Genomic DNA, 22182 nt, shown 5'->3' on the forward strand with positions numbered 1-22182 from the left:
CTTTTCATTCAGCAATTTCGTCTTAACCTCCCTACACGTACCGTTTACTTTATTCCTCAGCGACATTTATTTCTGTTTTCCTGAATTTTCCGAACCTCTATGTACTTGCTTCTTTCATGGATCAAGTGAAGTATTTCTTCTGATAACGTTGGGTTCTTCGCAGTTTCTGTCTTTGCACCTTTTTTTCCTTTCTAACTTCTGCGGCTTCCCTTTTTAGAGATGTCAATTCCTCTTCAACTGTACTGCCTACTGTGCTATTCCTTATTGCTGTATCTATAGTCTTAGACAACTTGAACCATATCTCGTCATTCCTTAATACTTCCATATTCCACTTCTTTTTGTATTTATTATTCCTGAGTAATCTCTTAAACCTTAGCCTACTCTGCACCACAACTACGTTGTGATATATGTCTGCTCCTGGATACGCCTTAGAATCTAGTAACTGATTTCGGAACCTCTGTCTGACTTCCCGTATCACCCGGCCTTTTCCAAGTATACCTCCTCCTCTTGTGATTCTTAAATAGAGTATTCGCTATTACTAGCTGAAATTTATTACAGAACTCAATTAGTCTTTCTCCTCTTACATTCCTTGACCCAAGCCCATACTCTCCAGTAATATTTTCTTCTACTCCTTCCCCTACAACTGCATTCCAGTCCCCCTTGGCTATTAGATTTTCAGCTCCTCTTACATACTAAATTACCCTGTCAACGTCCTTATATACATTCTCTATCTCTTCATCTTCAGCAGAAGAAGCCTATCACTGAACTGGACACAGCAACACACTCTTTGCCCGATTTTCGTATTCATAAGTAATCCTACTCCAGTTATACCATTTTCTGCTGCTGTTGATATTACACTATACTTACCCGATCAGAAATCTTAGTGTTCTTTCCATTTCACCTCACTGACCTCTACTACATTTACATTGAGCTTCTGCATTTTCCTTTTCAGATTTTAAAGCGTCCGTAGCACATTCAAGCTTCTGTCAAATCACGCCCCGACTCGTAGAACGTAGTCCTTTCGTTGGTTATTCAATCTTTTTTTTCAAGGACCCTAGTAAGGAGACAGAAATATACCTCCTGCTGTTTAAGGGGTTGGAACTGAAAACCGTGTGAGAGAGTCCATGTGAAAGGGTGCTGGATGGCACCCTTGAACTGTCACTCTGCAAAGGCAGCTCATATGAAGAAACCATTCATGTAGAGAGTGTGGGTGACCAAAAGTGTGCAAAACCACTATTCTATTTTTAGTGGTGAGGAACAGGGCACTTAATATGGAACCTTGCGGGACACCATTCTCCTGGGTTCACGAGGAACTGAAAAGGTGCCAACCAGGGTTGATTGGGACTCAAACTATCAAGCAAAAGCAGGAGGAGGTCCCAATAACCTCAGTTATTGTGTGTAAGTAAGAGGCGAAGGTGCCAAGCTATGTCACAGGCCTTACGAAGATCGAAGGAAACTGCGACAAGATGGCAGCGCTTAGAAAGAGCCTGACGATCTGCAGTTTCCAAGCGAAGCAGATGATCGATAAGAGATCGTCCCTCCCAAAAGTTGCACTGATAAGGAGACTAAAACTTTCCGAGATTCTAGGGGCCAACAGAGCCCAGAAGCCACCATCCGTTCAAATAAATTACAGGGGACGTTTGGTCAGACCGATTGGCCGGCAACTCGGCTGCGATATGTGTGACTCGATGAAGGTTGTCCCACAAATGTTAAGAAACTATATCTTAATCCTAACACCACTCATCGTTTCTGGGCCGTAATAATCAACTGTGAGTATAGTCTCAGAACTAGCAACCATTCCAGCGTGTTCCTTAACTGTTTTTCTCAGTGATTTTGTATGAAGATATCGACGCAAAATAGAGAGAACTTGATTAGTTCCCTAACCGTAGAACCGTAGGCCATCAGCTCAGTTAACCACTACAGGGCGCTGCATTTTTTTTTTTTTTTTGTCCTTAGTCTACTGACTGATTTTATGCGGCCCACCACGAATTCCTTTCCTTCAATTATTTGAGTGACATATTCCAATCTCTGTCTTCCTCTACAGTTTTTGCCCTCTACAGCTCCCTCTAGTACCATGGAAGTCATCCCCTCATGTCTTAGCAGATGTCCTATCATCCTGTCCCTTCTCCTTATCAGTGTTTTCCACATATTCCTTTCCCTTCCGATTCTGCGTAGAACCTCCCCATTCCTTAACTTAACAGTCCATCTAATTTTCAACATTCGTCCATAGAACCACATCTCAAATGCTTCGATTCTCTTCTGTTCCGGTTTTCCCACAGTCCATGTTTCACTCCATGCTGTACTCCAGACGTACATCCTCAGAAATTGCTTCCTCAAATTAAGGCCGGTATTTGATATTAGTAGACCTCTCTTGGCGAGAAATGCCTTTTTTGCCATAGCGATTCAGCTTTTGATGTCCTCCTTGCTCCGTCCGCCATTGGTTATTTTACTGCCTAGGTAGCAGAATTCCTTAACTTCATTGACTTCGTGACCATCAATCCTGATGTTAAGTTTCTCGCTGTTCTCATTTCTACTACTTCCCATTACCTTCGTATTTCTCCGACTTACTCTCAAACCATACTGTGTACTCATTAGACTGTTCATTCCGTTCAGCAGATCATTTAATTCTTCTTCACTTTCACTCAGGATAGCAATGTCATCAGCGAATCGTATCACTGACATCCTTTCACCTTGTATTTAAATTCCACTCCTTAACCTTTCTTTTATTTCCATCATTGCTTCCTCGACGTACAGATTGAAGAGTAGGGGCGAAAGGCTTCAGTCTTGTCTTACACTCTTCTTAATACGAGCACTTCTTTCTTGATCGACCACTCTTATTATTCCCTCTTGGTTGTTGTACATATTGTATATGACCCGTCTCTCCCTATAGGTTATCCCTACTTTTTCAGAATCTCGAACAGCTTGCACCATTTTATATTGTCGAACGCTTTTTTCAGGTCGACAAATCCTATGAACGTGTCTTGATTTTTCTTTAGCCTTGCTTCCATTATTAGCCGTAACGTCAGAATTGCCTCTCTCGTGCCTTTACTTTTCCTAAAGCCAAACTGATTGTCACCTAGCGCATTCTCAATTTTGTTTTCCATTCTTCTGTATATTATTCTTGTAAGCAGCTTCGATGCATGAGCTGTTAAGCTGATTGTGCGATAATTCTCGCACTTGTCAGCTGTTGCCGTCTTTGGAATTGTGTGGATGATGCTTTTCCGAAAGTGAGATGGTATGTCGCCAGACTCATATATTCTACACATGTAACAAAGGAAAAAAATTTCGCCTAAAGATCATACAGCTGAAAATGTTCCAGCTGATTTTAATTTAGGTTGTTGATGCCCTCTAGTACACTGAGGGTAAGTGTTACAATGTGAAAAAAACACAGAGTGAAAACATACTAATACTTCAGTAACTATATGTCGGTGTTATATACCAGTTAAAACCTTATTCTTACATTAGCTTCTTTTCAGTATAGAAGGAACCGAGTTTTACAGATGAGGGAAGCTGTAGCGCAAGAATCCTCTTCTCAATCTTGTAACCATAGTGAGGAGGATACTGAGTGTAACGATAGGAGCGATGCGATAGCTGTTGAAGGGAGCTGAACACTGGCCATTATGTTGCGAGTATGATCAACTATTTGTCAGACCGTTCACGACTATGTTACCAAATGACATATTTTAGCAAGATAATGCAAGACCACACTGCCTTCCTTAACATAAAAGGCTTCAAGAATGTGCTTGACTGTCCCCCTCATTTCTCATGCATAGAGCGATGGCAAAGAGCATACTTTCACATCAACTTCCAGCTAGTCATCTTGATGAACAGACGCAACCCATACTTATGGAATATCAAAATATTCGGCAAGATGTCTTCAGAATCTGACTCCTGCCATGCTACATCGAATATAACGGTATATTAGTTCCTGTGGAACCCATATTTCACACCTACGTTGATCGTGGACATTATTTTTCGAATGCAATGGACGTTCAAAATATTTAGTAGCTGTTATGTGATGAAGACCAGCACAATTTTTGGTAAATGTCAGGCAGGTGCTTCATCGTACAACACTTTCTGTGACCGTCTGTATATATACGAGAGTCGAGAAACATTGAACATGTAATTTTATTAATAAAAACGTCCCCTTCACAGCACAATAGCGCGAGCGGACATATGCCTCACAGAACTAAATTAAATCGCCGTTGGGCTCTCTCAATCCTTGTTCTCCTCGGGTCGTTGCCACGAGCGCTGCTTCATTCTCAAGAGAGAACTTAAGTACTCACACAAGAAAACAGAACATGGAGTTTATTACTACCCAGAGGCGGCCTCTGAAATGGAGGGAAGAAATTCCACTCGTAACTGAACAGTGTTTTCAGATCCAACATTCCACTGTGAGTCAGACAAGTCAAGAAAGACGGGGACGGCAAAAAATTTAAATAGCTCTCGAAGCTTTTGAATGTATTACAGTATGCAATAAGAAAAAGGAAATTAATGTGGTTAAGGATTTTATTAATGATGGCTCTGCGCTTTCCGGATCCGATTAGCAGAAATTTTATGCAAGGAGTAATTTATAAAGAGTCAAATAATCTAATTAAATTTTGTACAGCTCACGCGAAAAGCCGCCATCGAAACGAGGCAAGAAAGGGAAGTGACTGCTTTAATCGAATTTGCCAATAAGACGTAGTTGTTTGACATCGCCAATAGCATGCTTAACAATTAGGCACGTAACTTTTCATACTAAAAAGTAAATTACATTTTCTCTTTATGTGGAAGTAGTCCGTCGTTGCTTTCGTCTTGTATGTAAACGAAGACAGCAAAACTCTTGTACACGGAATAAAAATGTGTTTTACGTGAAAAAAGAAATAAAAAAGTTGACCTTGAAACCTGTCCAATGGGTAAAGAGAAGAAAACTGTCTATAACTCCATTGTTGGTAACATCAGTAATTGATGTGTTCAGAGTACCAGAATTTATGAGAGACATCTTACAGTCATATGTAAGATCAACACCTTGGATATATCCTGCAAAACATCACAGTTCTCACGTCATACACATAATTAAAATAGGCTAACCAAAACCTTATATTCTGTAGCTCAAACATCGCAGTTAATCTACATACAACGCAGGAGCAAGATGAATGTTGAGGAGCACAATGCAAAAGTGCCGTTTAAGGACTATACGCAGTATGTCGTGCATTTCACATTTTTTATCATACTGAGCTGACAAAAAATATTAACTTTAGTGGCAGTCAGAATCACAAGTAATCTTTTCATCCACAGTACATTTCGTCGCTTTTAATCTACTTGTATTTCAGACAACAGAGTCCTCAATTCTCAATGTCCACTGATACGTATGCACATCATCGCATTTAGGTATCCATAAACAGTTCAATTGCAGATCATATCCATATAGCCCAGTCAACCAAAAGTATGGGAAATTATTCGTGCAGTTGCAAATATTTTCCCACTGGCAGGAGAAAATTGCTGTGAATATCGTGTAGAAACCCTGACCAGTGTTGAGAGTGAGTGTGAGGTTGTGTCTCATGGTGACTATTTTTAAGTTTTTCTTCAATAACTCGAAATTGTGCCGTCAAGCGAAAACAAACCCCAGTACGGAATTGAACAGTATTAAATTTCACACGGGAAGGTCATATCCATTTTTTATCTATGTGTCATAGTTTGCACGTTGCAGTAGATTTAAAAATTGTAATTTATTTAAACTTTTATGGAGATTTAATGTTTCATAATAAATGAAGAGGGTTAAAAACCAAAACTAAATGTGTGTACCACATATAATAGTATAGTATAATAGATCCATGTCAAGTAATAAATTTTAGTCTTCGGGTGTGATACGATATGAGGGAGAGAGGGATGGATTTTAGACGCGTTAGGGAAGATAGCTTGTGCAACTGTGGTTATACACTTGCCTCCATCGTAGGTCTGCAAACTGAAGAGCACTTTCCCTACCCCACTACGTCACGAGAAGAAACTACAGGGTGTTTCACAAAGTAATACCGACACTTCTGCAGTGCGTTTTACGAATCGGTGGCCACGAATTGCACAGTCGTTCCCAGTGGGGTGTCTTATTTCTACGAAGTGCATTAACCCTACGATAAATACAGATATGAGATACTGATATTAATGCAAGTAACGCATAAGGCTAGAATGTACGTAAACCTCGGTCACTGGTACGTTGGAAACTAATTCTTTTGTTTTCCTTTGTGGACAGTTGTACAGCTCTTCCCGAAAAGGCAACTTTTCCCACCACTAACACCACTCGCTCTTCAGTTTTTTTGAGAGATTTTATCTCCACAGCATTTCATGCTCAACTCTCTTATGTGACTTGAAAAATTGCTCTGCTTATGATTACCTACTGGAGTCACACTTTTATGAACGGAAAAAGGAAAACCACGATGTACCATGAACGAACTGTGGGCGGAAATGGTAGATATGATGTACATGTGCAGGCAAAAGGATGATTATAAATTCAGAAAAAATGGACGACATTGAACAGTGCGCGGATCATGTTCGTGCCATTTCTAATTTTACATCTTGCTTTTACCATATTTCCACGTCGTTATGTTACTTTTCTATTACTGGTGTCACTGAGTTGCTGCCTTGCCTGCCCGTCAGCGGCAGCAGCAGTGCTTATCTATATTGGCTACGGCAGAGTGGCCGAGCGGTTCTAGGCGCTACAGTCTGGAACCGTGCGACCGCTACGGTCGCAGGTTCGAATCCTACCTCGGGAATTGATGTGTGTGATGTCCTAAGGTTAGTTAGATTTAAGTAGTTCTATGTTCTAGGGGACTGATGACCACAGATGGTAAGTCCCATAGTGCTCAGAGCCATCATGCAGTATTATCTTTGTTGTACTGCTGTTACTTCCCGGCCTTCGTGTTTAGTGAGTGAGTTCGGACCTGCCAGTGTTTGCACGCGGCACAGGTTCATTCGGGGCGCGGCAGCAGTGAGGTCCGAACCGCCATGAGTAGCCCGACGGTTGCCGACACCCGCGATTGGAGTGGGGACGACTTTGGTTAGTCGTCGGTCGCTTATGGATTGGCTGTGTGGGGCGCCTAGTGATTCGTTCCTGTTGTTATAGAGGCACTGCCTTTAGCATTGTCCAGTTCTTCGTGCATGTGTTCGTGAAACTGTGTGCAGTTTGTGTGATTTTGACTGACAAGTTATTTTAAATGTTGTCGGTGTACTTGGCTCTGAGGTTGGTCGACTGGCGTGGAGCTGTGAGGAATTCTCGTCGGGGCATAATTTGGCCGGGGCCCGCTGGCGGTCTCTACGCGGTGTTGGAGAGTGGGGCGCTGTTCCCATTGCTACCGAGGTCCGTGGCCCACCGAACCCGAACATGAAAGTTACGTTGTGATTGAACCTACCAGCTAGTCAAGATTGTTCATATTGCGTCGTTTGGAGTTCGTTGTAGGCTGTTGGGATATTCCCGCGAGCAACAACGTGTTTTTCAAGTTGGAAAGTTGTAGCCACCCTCCGTTGGAGTTTCACTGTATTTTATTTGAACTGAAGTACACCAGCGGAATCTTCTGCCTTGTTGCCGTTAACTTTCCGGTTACCTGCCCTGAGCGTTGACGTAAATTTCAAGCAGTATAGTTTCCTCATATTGTTGTTGCTGTCCAGTACGGTGTGTAGTTCGAGAGCTCCGTGTATGATTGGTTGTAGGCGCCAGTAACTTCTACGTTGTTCCGTTGAACTCCCCGTTGTGCCCTGGTAAGGTGAAGTGGAAGTTATCTTGTCGGTGGGTCCACTGACTATCGGTCGGTTGGGTTGTCGTCGAATCGTGAGTGGTGCCTGTCTCCCCTAACCGAGCGTTAGTGTCTGAATTGCAGGCCGACCGTCGAACATCTGGCCGCCCTTGTGTGTACTGCCATTGTTTTCTTGTTGTTGGTACTTGTCTGGCTTTTAGCCGGTTTTGTGTTTTAAAATACAGTTGTTTTACTATTAAGGCATTCAGCCTAGTTTAAAGATCTGTTTCACGTAAGACCTTTGGCATTTTTTTTAAATTGAACTTTTAAGTCTTCAGCTTTCAGCCGATTTGAAATTAACTTGTTTACCTTAGCCTAACTAAAGAACTGTTTTAAGATAAGACTTGCCTTTTAAATATCTGAATATGCTTGCGTTTTAAGTTATTGGCCTTCAGCCGTTTTTAAAATAAAGTGGCTTTCAGCCAATAAATAAGTCTGAAAGATTAAAGCTGTGTTTAAAAGAAATGTTTTTTGTGCTCTTGTAATTTTTGATCAAATAATGAAGTTGTATGTTCGAGTGAAACTGACAGCCCCTTAATTTGGTCACTTTCCACAAGATATCCTATTTGTCCTGTCCTGCAGGTTAAGCATGGCATATCAGATATATTCATGAGAAAGTGTTTCACAAACTGAACGAGTCACTAACACATTGTTCCACATCCACTTGGCACTTTTAATAAAGTTCTTGTACGTTGAAGTGGCCCTTCGGGGGGGGGGGGGGGGGACATTAATTTCTTTATTTCTATTTTTCGTCATTTGCTCGGTGCCTTTAAAAACACGTGTGAGTGTAATTGTGTGATGCAATATGGAAAAATTGTTAAATGTGTTTTACTTGAAATAATTCAAAGAGATCTAAATATACACTTTGATTTTTGACTGTTGAGTTATTTAACTACACTCCTGGCAATGAAAAAAGAACACATTGACACCGGTGTGTTAGACCCACCATACTTGACCCGGACACTGCGAGAGGGCTGTACAAGCAATGATCACACGCCCGACACAGCGGACACACCAGGAACCGCGGTGTTGGCCGTTGAATGGCGCTAGCTGCACAGTATTTCTGCACCGCCGCCGTCAGTGTCAGCCAGTTTGCCGTGGCATACGGAGCTCCATCGCAGTCTTTAAAACTGGTAGCATGCCGCGACAGCGTGGACGTGAACCGTATGTGCAGTTGACGGACTTTGAGCGAGGGCGTATAGTGGGCATGCGGGAGGCCGGGTGGACGTACCGCCGAATTGCTCAACACGTGGGGCGTGAGGTCTCCACAGTACATCGATGTTGTCGCCAGTGGTCAGTGGAAGGTGCACGTGCCCGTCGACCTGGGACCGGGCCGCAGCGACTCACGGATGCACGCCAAGACCGTAGGATCCTACGCAGTGCCGTAGGGGACCGCACCGCCACTTCCCACCAAATTAGGGACACTGTTGCTCCTGGGGTATCGGCGAGGACCATTCGCAACCGTCTCCATGAAGCTGGGCTAAGGTCCCGCACACCGTTAGGCCGTCTTCCGCTCACGCCCCAACATCGTGCAGCCCGCCTCCAGTGGTGTCGCGACAGGCGTGAATGGAGGGACGAATGGAGACGTGCCGTCTTCAGCGATGAGAGTCGCTTCTGCCTTGGTGCCAATGATGGTCGTATGCGTGTTTGGCGCCGTGCAGGTGAGCACCACAATCAGGACTGCATACGACCGAGGCACACAGGGCCGACACCCGGCATCATGGTGTGGGGAGCGATCTCCTACACTGGCCGTACACCTCTGGTGATCGTCGAGGGGACACTGAATAGTGCACGGTTAATCCAAACCGTCATCGAACCCATCGTTCTACCATTCCTAGACCGGCAAGGGAACTTGCTGTTCCAACAGGACAATGCACGTCCGCATGTATCCCGTGCCACCCAACCTTGGCCAGCAAGATCTCCGGATCTGTCCCCCATTGAGCATGTTTGGGACTGGATGAAGCGTCGTCTCACGCGGTCTGCACGTCCAGCACGAACGCTGGTCCAACTGAGGCTCCAGGTGGAAATGGCATGGCAAGCCGTTCCACAGGACTACATCCAGCATCTCTACGATCGTCTCCATGGGAGAATAGCAGCCTGCATTGCAGCGAAAGGTGGATATACACTGTACTAGTGCCGACATTGTGCATGCTCTGTTGCCCGTGTCTATGTGCCCTTGGTTCTGTCAGTGTGATCATGTGATGTATCTGACCCCAGGAATGTGTCAATAAAATTTCCCCTTCCTGTGATAATGAATTCACGGTGTTCTTATTTCAATTTCCAGGAGTGTACGTCGCTGTCAGTTCTTCCTTTTGATTTGGTCGACATGGCTTCTTTCAGGTTGTGTATGACAGATCATGTTTTAGCAAATCAATTGTTTTCTTTTCAGTAAACAGAAAGATTTTCATTCTAAGCTATCCAAGCACAAAATTTTCGCAATATTAGTTGAAATTTAATATTTGCTTCTATAATGCAGGAAAGAATTTCTCAGTTGCAGAACTGGCATCTGAGATGGACCTTTCACTTAGTCGGTGACCACAAATTCTAGCTCAGAGTGACACCAGTTTAAGTAACGTAATGTAGCGTAGACTGTTTGCCAGTGATCTTTGTCACCGGAAGATACACAATTCAGTCATTGGGCCTCATAAGTACACTGTAAGAGTAATTTCTGTGTATATGCAATACATACGGATTAGAATTTAGTGGTGCTCTTTCTTCCACTTCTGTATACAATATGCCTGACCTAAACGGGCCCTTTATCATTACTGGCCCTGGGCAGTGCAACATCATACTGACAACAGTAATTTCCTTATACTGACTACCTGGCTGTTCTTTTTACCTGATTATGTAATCATTTAAATAAAATATGACCTTCCAGTGGGAGACACTTCGTCCGTCTTTTCCTTCTGTGAAATTTTTCAGTAAACTGTTTGGCTTCCAGCCAGCGAAATGCTGCAGAGTGCGGCGTGTAAACGATTCACAAACAACGATTTAGTTCCGTTAAGTCGATTTCTTGAAACATTGTAGTAGCTGAAGGAATTTAGTTTCGCCTGAAATCGTTCAAGCAGCAACGTTCACAGACATTTCAAATAGGAAGAAGCTCATTATCCAGGTACGAAGGTTGTAAGACAAACTTCCGACAGTTTGTGTCTAATTGATCATCTCCGACTGATAGTACTGCGTAAGTGTTTTGTCTATGAGGTATCACAAGTAGTGTTCCTGTAGTTGTGGGAATCATTGGTTGAAAACGATCTGATCACCAATGGGTACAGTACTGCTAAATATTCAAAATGATTATCAACCTAACTCTGAGTTCATCCGCAAACTGAGGAGAATTTATAATATTGAAGCTAGGCTGTGTATCCTTGTCTTCATTGAGTGGGCACTGGAAGGCTTTTACGCACACATACACAATCCTATGAGTACTTCGAACGCTATAGTTAGGATTTGATGTGAAAAGGTTTTCTTCCAATTTCGATAAAGATTTTTTTCTGGAAATTGTCAGCTCCATAAAATATATCAGAAACAAAAGCTCGCACACGCTGGCCCCTATCACGGTTACAATTGACGACTGATTGAGCCGTTCTGACCAGAGACATGGGCGGTACCAGCGGGCTACGGACGCACTGCTGCTCGTACGCCGCTCTCATCGTGGTATTTGTCGCTCAGCCTCATAACTCATCGTGAAAGATAATAAAAGTGGTCACTTATGTGAAGAATAGCATTTCGTTAGGCGAAAAACTGAATTATCTGTCTCAGTGTCTTAGTTTACATGAGAATTATATAGCACGAGTCATTCAAATGGAAAGGGAATAACAAGTGAATTTAGCGAGTCAATTCAGTATCATACGCGGAAGCAATTGCCCTGTCACAGTGTTGCCTAATGTTTCTGACGATGTTGCCAATTCTCAGCTGTGCTAGGAACAGCTCTGTAGCAGTATACGAGGAGAATCCCGTGCTCGTGTCATAGGAGGGTATGGAGAGAAGGCGCGGGGTTTGGTTAATATGCAGCGTTTTCTCCTACCAGTTGCGTCAAACATTCAGGTGTATAATCTTCCATCACGATTATAGTTTCCTACAAAATACATTTACGAATAAAAAATTTACCTTGTTACTTTGTGACGAAAGATTATTTCAGTACAATAAAAAGTCTTTGGAAATGACTTATGCCCATCTGTCACTAAAGTAAAATAACAAACACTTTGCACCTCGAAATCGATTCACCTAAGTGCAGTCTTGTACGTTTAAATAAATCATCTTAACGTCACATAATCGTGGTTTGTGAATCATCTACCGGCCGAACTCTACCGCATTTCACTCGTTGGAAGGCAAAAAGCTTACTAACGAATTCCACCGAAGGAGAAGGGGGTCGAAATGTCTCCCACTGGAATGTCATATTTTATTTAAATGATTACAAAATCCGGTGAAACGAACAGTCAGGTTGTAAGTATAAGCTCCTTCCTGTTTTCAGTATGATTTTGCACTGCCCAGGGCCTGTAATGATAAAGGGCCAATTTCAGTCACATATATTGTATACAGAAATGGAAGAGAGAGCACCACTAAATTCTAATCCGTATGCATTGCACATACACAGAAATTACTCTTACAGTGTACTTTCGGAGCACAATGGGTGAATTGCATATTTTCCGGTGAGAAAGAGCACTGGCAAACAGTCTTCGCTACATGAGGTTACTTAATCTGGTGTCACTCTGCGCTAGAATTTATGGTCTGCGACTAAGTGTAAGGTCAAAGAGTCAGATGCGAGTTCTGCAACTGTGAAGTACTTCCCTACATTATAAAAGCGAATATTAAATTTGAATTAATATTGTGAAAATTTTGTCCTTGGATAGCTTAGAATGAAAATTTTTCTCTTTATTTCAAAGGAAAACAATTGATTTTCTAAAAGATGGTCTGTCATACACAACTTGAAACAAGTCATGTCGACCAAATCATATGGAAGAACTGACATTGACTTATATCGGAAGGCCGTAAGATCTCTTGCTTTTAGGTTTGGCAGTACTTGATAGTCATTTCTAGGCCCAAGTAAATGAAGAAAGACAGAGCCTTTTTGTTATCAAGTAACAGCTTTATCAATTACTTTAGTTTTAATGTAATATACGAGTTATAATGGATTTTTGATATTAACATGAAAATGATTCCATAGACAGGGGAAGAACCTGTTCTTGGGAAACTACTTCTATAGTGGCCAAAAGGCATCAAGTACAGTATTCCAGCAGCGGTATGAAGAAATGATAGTAATAATGACGGTAATAATCGAATTAGCCGGTAACTTTACACTTCCCAGTGGATTTTCTCGAACTAAGAAATTTGCTGAATTTGTTAAAATATGAAAATGCCTTCACATCGAGCCTATGATGCCAACAAGAGTTTTTTTATCCTGCTGACATGAGAATAGCAGAATCTCCGCTGCAGAAGCTTGCTTCAACTTAATCATTTAATAGTCTCGCAATTTTTGCCATCGTGGTTAATTTTGTAAGCTAAGCACATCACCTATTACAGCACACACCTTGGGCTGGAAAATATGGCCAAAATGGTCTGGCGGAACGAACTATCACAGGTGCAATGCGTGGGTTCAGGCATCTACTTTTAAGAGGCACAAACAGATTTACTTTACCCCTGGTAACATCACGACAAAGACGCTATAATCCAGAATCCGCATTAACCATCACGTTCCTTCATTACCATCTGGGTAGAGCTGGTTTGCGTTGGTAAATGACATAGCGGAAATCATGGTAAACGGAAATACAGTCGCCAGTAAACTTACATACATTAGAAAATTTTATTTTATTTAATGAAACGATAGCCATTTAAAGGAAATTTTCTCTTACTTTAGTTGTACTTCATTGAACTAGAGACGTTGAAAAATTTGGTGCTGGACTGTGATTCGAGTTCGCATCTCCTCTTTCGAGGATCTGAATCTCTCGGAACAGGATAGTTCAACCATTTCGTTCCTTTTCTCAAGACTGCAGTCTTCTTTAGGTTTCCTCCAAAGGTAAGTATATGGGTCCGAATCCTGATCCAGTACAAAAATATTCATAATTTCATTTCAAGCCCTATCACGTGCACACCGGCATGCTAGTGAAAATTAACATGCATGTCCGTTCATGTGTTGCCACCATTCGCAATAAGTGTCGTCGTTTCTGCTCAAACACGCGCCCATCTTACTGTTCGTGAGTAACCAATTGACACTTAAGCTATATTCGTGGATGATAAAGAGGGACCGTAGGTGTGCGGTTCGATTATCACTCAGGCAGAATAATTTGTATCCTTATTTTAGAGATAAACACCCAGCAGCTGGCGAGAAAAACAGATACGTAACATTTGATTCTACTTGTTGGGTTCGTATCTCCGTCTCAGAACTTCACGCCATGCACTTCATCTTTAAATGAATGCACACGTTGTTACTTCAGAATAGAGGTATATCAGATATCTTTCGTGGATAGTTAACACGGACGTAACTGTCTTGATAGAAGTCTCCGTATATTACAAAAACTGTCGTCTTTTATTTTCAAGTTTAGATTTCGTTACTGGTATTGGCAAAAACTTCGGTAATTAATGACTCTTCATGGCTAGTCGTCAATACGATATGAATCCATTAGATTAAATTAGATTAATTCTTGTTTCCTTACATACCATGATTCGATTTCTTTACTATATTTTACTCTCTCTCTGTCTGTCTCTCTCTCTCTCTCTCTCTCTCTCTCATTCGTTTTGATTTTTATCTCTCTCTCTCTCTCTCTCTCTCTGTTTTACACACACACATACACACACACACACACACACACACACACACACACACACACACACACACACACACACACACACGCATTCATTTTTTATTTTTATTTGTTTGTTGTGCTCGACTATCGACGCGCCACGAAAACGTCTGTGAATGAGTTTCTTGGTTTTGAGTACACTTACGAAAGAAATATAAAAACAACTATGAGAGTTACTGATTTATGATGCTTAGTTTGCAGTCAGTTATGAGTATTATTAGTAACTACGCTCCAGTCCTTAAACCTAGTTACAGAAATGCGAATCAGACGCATTACGTATTCCAGGCCGTAGCAGCCGCGACTTGGAGACACCAGCTATGGTCACTTCCCAGTCCGCTGTAAGATCACATCGGTTCGTCTTCTTCCTGCTAGTATTGTAACTGAGATTTGGCCACAAGGCAATGTATGTTTGGCAACTCTGTGATCGACGATTTACTTCCTGGTGTGCACGGAATTAAGCCTCAAAGTTCACTTGATTTTACCTGTCATTTCCATTGAATAATCTGAGTTATAACCCAGGTTTTCAGCCCAGGAAAGTCGTTGCACGTGGAAATGGCATCTACTCTCGTCCTTTAAATAGTGGTTTACGTGTTATAGTCACTATTGGTCCCGTAAGAGGAAGATAGGCGCATACTTCCATAGCTACGTGGTAACGTACCTGTGAAAAAGAGTCTTATATGGTTCGCAAGTCCAGTCTCATTGCGCGTAGCGTTTTTATCCCTTCTGTGAAAGAGCTACAAGCAGTCAGGTCAAACATCGATAAGGACATCGCAAGAAAATACTTTCGGCTCATAGTGCAATGGTGAAAAACTTGCAATGCTGCATATCAGGTAACGCCTCTTTCCGCTGCTGACAAGCAAATTTTGGGTTTCTAGGAGTACATAACTTTATTTATGAAATGACACATTTCATACCTCTCAAGTATGACATACCATACCAAATAAACACAGACGCAATCAAAGTCTAAGTGAGTAGTATTTTACCAATTCTAGACGATAGAGACACGCTTGTGTACAGATACTCAGTTTTATTAAAACAGACTTTCGTCATAAGGTTGTCGTGGGAAGTTTTATTTCATTTAGTATAATACAGTTCAATTTTTCGTAAGGTTTCCTTTCATGTTGTTAAAACAATAATAAGCGTGAGAGAGAAACTAATCATCAACAATATATGCGAATTCTCTGATGTTATCTATAACAGTGGACATGCAGTTAATTGATTACATGCACTTAAAAAACTTTTTCTGAGTTAAAGCTGTCAAACAAAGTTTGAAGAAGAATAAAATGCCACTACCAGACGAGAGCTAATGTAGGAAATACTATTCCGACGTATTTTTGCACGATGCGCTCTACGCATATATAATACAAAAGTCTGGAGATGCATCTACCGTATGGCTGTCTATCAAACCTGAAATGAACAAAATGTCGCAGAAGTTACCACTTCTTCCACATACAACTAATTTGGGTTGAGAAGTGAAGGAAATTATGTTACCAGTTCCAGTAGATTGAAAATTTTAGCAGACAGCAGAATGGCGTTTTGAAAAATATAGCAGTGAATGTACTCGAACTAGCGAGATCTTATCTACCGTGCTTGTTACTTGCTATTACACCACTAGCTGACACGTAGCTATAACAGCTCCTGAAGTCAACAATTCCTCCAGAACTTCTGCATACCACAGCGCTATGGTATAATGGATATTGCCAGGTCAATACTTATGAGAGACAGACAATTATACCTCTTCTTTTGCACTCCACGACGTTTTCAACAAACAGATAGCGCCAATAGAGTAGCTCAAGTGGAAAGGTGACTTGTTGGAACCATTTTCAATAGTCAAGCGACTGTACCAAGGAGCGATTAGAGGACCTTCTAGACAGGTGCGTTGTATGGGTTGCATGCGAATCAGGCGAAATGCAATTCAGGTCGTTCGGATACTTTTGAGCACGATTGTATGTCACATCTTTGAATTTCTATCCCATTCGGATATTTCCTGCGCGGTACGTCGGTTTTCATTTTATTTTTTTCCAAAAGTGTACAACAGCCTGCTTCGTACAGCCTCTGCAGTAATCGCATGGTGAGCATATTTTCCCGCGACCCATGTGGCAATGGAGCGCCAAGAAACCCTGATACGTGCTAACATGTATAACTGCCTGACCCATGCAATTAAAAGTGAGTTGTAGAGTTTGGGCATGGGTGTATGTACATTTGTAGATCAGTATGTAAAGATATAGATATTATGGAGACCCAATTCCGTATCAACATCCGTTTTCATTCATTGAACACCTCGAAGTTTACATTATAATTTTACCAGGATTTCGTATCATTTCACTGATTGTATGCCAAGAAAGAGGGAAAATTGAATCATTCGCAACACTTGGTACAATCTGCGCCATTATATGGACAGTATACCGCAGATGAAGTGTTATGTCAGAGAAAATTCAGAAACTGGGAGGTGTTGTGAAGACGGACACTTTATTTTAGTATCAGTCTTCTGACTCGTATGAAGCGGTTCGCCATGATGTCCTCCCCGGTTCCACTTTCTTCACCTCAGAGTGGAACTTGTGCCCAACTTAGTAAACAGCTAAGAGAAGATGCGCTGGCACGATTATAGGTTATCTACCCGCAGCCGTCACCCACTTTTTTCAAATTGCATACTTTTGCACTAACATGCCTCGTATTCCAGATAAGAATTTGCTATGTTTTTATGATACATTCTTTGATTAAGAATATGAAACTGTGTTAGTGCGCTTCAGTCTGACCGTGAGTGGTCGCTAGCCCCCACTTTCATCTAATGGAGAAAGGTCTACTTGTGTGCAGAAGGGAACGAAGAATCTAGAACATACGAGCAGTCATCCCAGGCTGATATATAGGTCGCTTCGCCCATTTATTCTCATGAAGAATGGTCTTTTACGGTTTAGTAACCAATACTGGATTTAAAATGTACAAAAGTTCACCGTTATTTCGTCAGGACCTTTATAAGTAGTATATACACTCAAGAGACACAGAAACTGGTACACATGTCTAGTATCGTTTAGGACCCCCGAAAGCATGCAGACGTTTCGCATCACAACCTGGCATGGACTCGAATAATGTCTCAATTAGTGCTGGAGGTAACTGACACCATGAATCCTGCACTGCTGACCATAAATCCGTGAGTACGAGGGGGTGGACATCTCCTCCAAACAGCACACTGCAAGGCAACCCAGACATGCTTAATAAAGTTCATACCTGGGAGTTTGGTGGCCAGAAGATGTGTTTAAACTCTGATGAGTGTTCCCAGGGCAATTCAGGACGTGTGCGGTCTCGTGTAGTCTTGTTGGAATTGCCCTAGTACGCTGGAATGCACAATGGTCACGAATGCATACAGGTGATCAGAGAGGATGCTTACTTACATGTCACTGCCACAGTCGTATCTAGACGTTTCAGGGGTCCCATATCACTCCAACTGCACACGTCCCACACCATTACAGAGACTCCACCGACAAGCAGCGTCCACTCGAAGAATTTGAAATGAGACTCTTCCAACCTGGCAACGTGTTTCTAGTTATCAACAGTCCAATATCGGAGCTGGCAGTCCCTGGTGAGACGGAAAACTGTGTCGTGCCAATACCGAGGGTACACGAATGGGCCTTCGGCTGTGAAAGCCCATATCGATGTTGTTTCGTTGAATGGTTCGCGTACTGACTCTTGATGATGGCCAAACATTCAAATCTGCAGCAAGCTGCGGAAGGTCTACACTTCTGTCAGCTGGACGATTCTCTTCAGTCATCGTTGGCCCCATTCTTGCACGATCATTTCCGACCACAGCGATGCCGAAAATTTGATCTTTTACCTGGTTCGTGATATTCATATTACTCTCATGAAACGGTCTTACGGGAAAATCCCCGCTCCACTACTGCCTCGTAGGTACTGCGTCTCATCACTTGTGCGCCGACTATAACGCCACGTTCAAACTCACTTAAATCTTAACCTACCAGTATAGCAGCAGTAACCAATCGAATAACTGCGCCAGACAGTTGTGTTATACAGCCGTTGTCTTCTGCAGTGTCGTGTTCTGCCTGTTAAAATATGTTTGTATTTGAATGCGCATGCCTATACTAGTTCTTTGGCGCTTCAGTGTATACATAACGTTTAAAGGGTTCTCGTGTCCACAGCCGGATACTGTCGTCGAATGCCCACGATATTACGCCGACTGACTGATTCGTCAGTATCATGGGGTGCTGATGAAATGGTCTGCCCGCTCTCTACCGCTCGTATCGTGTTTATCTCTGTCGGGTTCAGGTGGAATTCCGTGCGCCGACGGCACGCGGTGTGTTCCGTGAGTGGCCTTCTGTTTGTCATAGCTTGGGGGGGGGGGGGGGGGCGGTGTTACTGTCTCTTCGGCGGCCGTGGCGGAATGACCTCGTGTCCACTTAGTCCGTTGCTCCTTGATAGGGCTTTGTATTGGTTTCCAGTCCTTACTGATTTTGTAGCCAGTGTCCTTTTGTTTGACGAGGTTGTCTGGTACGCGAATTACTATGGCCTCTTTGACGATGCAATCCCAGTAGTTATTTGTGGAAGCCAGTACTTTTATCTTATCATAATTCGCTTTGTGTCCAGTGTTCATCCACTGTTCTGCTAGGGCAGATTGGCTTGGTTGGCTTACGTCAATCTCACATCGAACGAACTGTCTGGCCGCAGCAGGTAAGTACCTACATGCTTCCAGGTGCCACCATCCTGATCAGCTAAACGGAGTGCTTAACATTTTCGTGCACAGATGACATACGATCTCGGACGAATAGAACCTATCAACGTAACTCAAACGCCTGGAGGCCGTGTTCCGCAAGAATGTATACGGCAACCGCGAAATCCAAAGGGCCTTCCGACAACAGAAGCGCAGTAGAGACCACGTCGAAGAACAAGAAGAGAAAAAGGACGTTGCGTTTCTGTCTGTTGCAGACAACATGTTGTCCAAAACAGTGAGAGTATTGAGGCGACATAAGTTCGATATACTCTTTCCACCACCAGCGAAGGCCCGAACCTTGCTAGGAACGGTGAAAGACGATAGTGGCCCCAGGAAAGTGGACGTATACAAAATTCCGTGCTGCTGTGGCAAATCCTATATCGGCCGAACAGTGCGTACGTTGGAAGGTCGATGCAAAGAACACGAGCGCTGTATCTGCCAAGGGCAACCAAACCAATCGGCCCTAGCATAACATTATACAAACATTGGACCCTCAGCGAATTATGACGAGACAAAAGTACTGGCCTACAAAAATAACTACTGGGACAGTATCTTCGAAGAGGCCATAGAAATTCGCGGAACAGAACTTTCGTCATCCCAGACACTGATTACCAACTCTGTAAGGCCTGGAAACGAGAACTAAGCTCTATCAAGGGGCAACGGTGCAAGTGGACACGAGATCGTTCCCCCACGGATGCCGAAGATATACTGCTCTCCCCGTCCCCTTGCCCACCCAACCCCCACCACTACCGCAGTCAACGCTTCCCCCACCACCGAACACACCTCTCGCTGTCGGTGCAAGGAAATTGCACCTGGACGCTTAAATACGGTATGAGCGACAGTGAACGGACAGACCACAACATCAGCACCACCTGATGATTGCGCAATGGGTATTCGCCGAAATATCGCGGGTATTGGACGACAGTATCCGTCTGGACACAGCATGTGCGTCAGTAAAGCCTCAGATCACATACATGTAATGCTTCGACACCTTCTAAAATCACGCAAAACGTTGCGTCTCATTTGAGCGTTCGTCTTCCACGATTTCCTCATTTTTCCTCAAGGAGTCTCTTTTTCTTCAGTTTCCTTTGTCCATGTTTTCTCTGGGATTTCTTTCTCTCACCTAACAATACATTTGTGTATCTTGTCTCTGTAAATGTTTCTTTCACTTTCTATTGGTTGCATTGGTGCTCTTCCTAGATCATGTTAGACATATGTGGTCCATGGTATTGTTGACTTCCTTCTATGTGTCAGAATTCTGTTGGTTGGTCTTGCAGGTGGCAGCCAGGTGATGGGCCTGTACAACTTTAACCTTCTGTTCCTGTCATATGCTGTTGGGTTTGATATCTTCTCTGTGGTGTTCCTAGGATGTAATGTCTATCCCAATTTTGTGAGCTTTCGGGCGAGAATTTTGGTCTTAATTTTGCATTTTTCCATGTGTATGTTTTCCACGTCGCTTCTCCTATGGAGTGTTGAGTTCTCACACGCATACAGTCTTTCAGAATTTATCACTGTGTTGTAGTATCTGACCTTTGTTTGAATGGACACGCTTTTATTATTTATACCCGTGTTTTGCTGCAAGTTCACCTCATCTTTTTGTAGTCGAGTATCCTATGAGATCTTTGTTCCTTCTGCAGCTTCGAGGACTGCACCTAGATATTTGAAAACTGTAGCCACGTTTATCTTGCCGTATTTTCCGTCTACGTTAAGTACGTTTACATTTCAGCAGAAGAATTCAGTCTTCTGGAAATATATTTGCAGGCCAGTTCTCTCCCCACATTCTTTCAGTATTTCTATTTGTTCGGTTGCTATTGCTTCGTTACGCTAGAGTATGGCCAATACGCCTGCGAAAGCTTTCTTGAAATCTGTGAGATTGTAAATGATTGGAGTGTTCCTGATATTCTTGTATTTTAGAAGTGCTTTCAGATTGTAGATTAGTTCTGCGCCTAAACAGCCGGTGCAGAAACCAGCCTGGTATTAACTACTATTTTGTTCCAACTGTTCTTGTGTCCTTAGGGGGAAACACGCTGACTAAATTTTGTAGGTGACTTGTAGCAGGAAAATTCTTGTGTTGTTGTTCACATTCCTCTGTCTCCTTTCTTGTGCAGCTGGAGGATAAGCGCACATTTTCAGCTGTCACGAAGATTTTCTGTTTGCCACGTGGTTGTCATTTTTAGTGCACGTTCCTGTAAAGACTTTGGTCTGAGGTTCTTTAGCAGTTGCGCACTATCTTCACCGGATGTCCTACTGTTCCTTGATTTGAGTATATGTTTGAGGATGTATTCACATGTTAGTGGGACTGATTCTGGTGAGTGTAGGTGCAGTTTTGTATTGGGAATATGCAACTAAAGATTATTTCGATGTCTGTACAGCATAATTCGACCAGCTGAAGTACCCAGTGGGCCACTTAAATAGCCTATCACCACGGTGATAGAGGAAGTCGTCCAAAATTAGAGACACATCTGACGTGGCAAGAACTCATCGAAGCATTTATTGAACTATATCGCCGTGAAAAACGTATATTGTATATACATTTTGTATGCGTCGTTAGAAACCGGAGTCGTATCTACGACGATGATATAATTATTGAAGCGTGCGGCAATAGGAGAAAACAGTCACGAATCGAGGGAACGCGTGATTTGAAATATGCAGACCGGTGGAGTTCGAAACAGCAAACTGCTACACGCGAGGCAATTCAGTATCTTGTCAACATTATTGGCGGTTAAGGCGACCTGAGGTTTATTAGTCATGAAATTGTCATCCATAGTAGGGCTCGAGGAATACGCAGGTCGTCACCAAGGCAACAGTTATACATATTAATGGCTTGAAGGCAATTCTGCTCCACTTAGGACAAAGAGAGGACAGCTAAGTGGACTACAGCGGCGTCACGTCGGAAGGC

The sequence above is a fragment of the Schistocerca gregaria genome, chromosome 4 (assembly GCF_023897955.1).
Source record: "Schistocerca gregaria isolate iqSchGreg1 chromosome 4, iqSchGreg1.2, whole genome shotgun sequence".
Lineage (NCBI taxonomy): Eukaryota > Metazoa > Arthropoda > Insecta > Orthoptera > Acrididae > Schistocerca > Schistocerca gregaria.